At 58.1% G+C, this 279-nt stretch overlaps 1 protein-coding gene across 1 annotated transcript in view; it reads left to right on the top strand.

Moving 5' to 3' along the window:
* Positions 1-279, top strand: part of EMH_0064520 (uncharacterized protein) — a gene marked incomplete at both ends in the record, with an annotated part of 3,783 nt that overhangs the window by 1,014 nt on the left and 2,490 nt on the right. The window lies entirely within an intron of this gene.

The raw sequence follows: 279 nt of genomic DNA, 5'->3' as shown, positions 1-279 counted from the left end.
CAGCAGCAACAGCATCCTTACCCATACACGTCTCCCCATGGACTTGGCTAGGGATTGATCTGGCTGCTGCAGCAGCAGCAGCAGCAGCAGCAGCAGCAGCAGCAGCAGAGCCGCTTGCAGCATGATGGAGGGAAACCTTCGCATCATCGCTGCTGCTGCTGCTGCTGTTGCTGCTGCTGCTTCTGCTGCTGCTCTTGCTGCTGCGTGTGCTGCAGCAAGCAACGAGCCTTATCTCTGTCTTGTATTGTAGGAGCGGCGTTTGCTGCTGCTGCTGCTGCT

The sequence above is a fragment of the Eimeria mitis genome, genomic scaffold, assembly GCF_000499745.2.
Source record: "Eimeria mitis Houghton genomic scaffold, Emh_scaff3296, whole genome shotgun sequence".
Taxonomy (NCBI): domain Eukaryota; phylum Apicomplexa; class Conoidasida; order Eucoccidiorida; family Eimeriidae; genus Eimeria; species Eimeria mitis.
The sequence above is the reverse complement of the archived record's forward strand: the minus strand, read 5'-3'. Positions and strand labels throughout refer to the sequence as shown.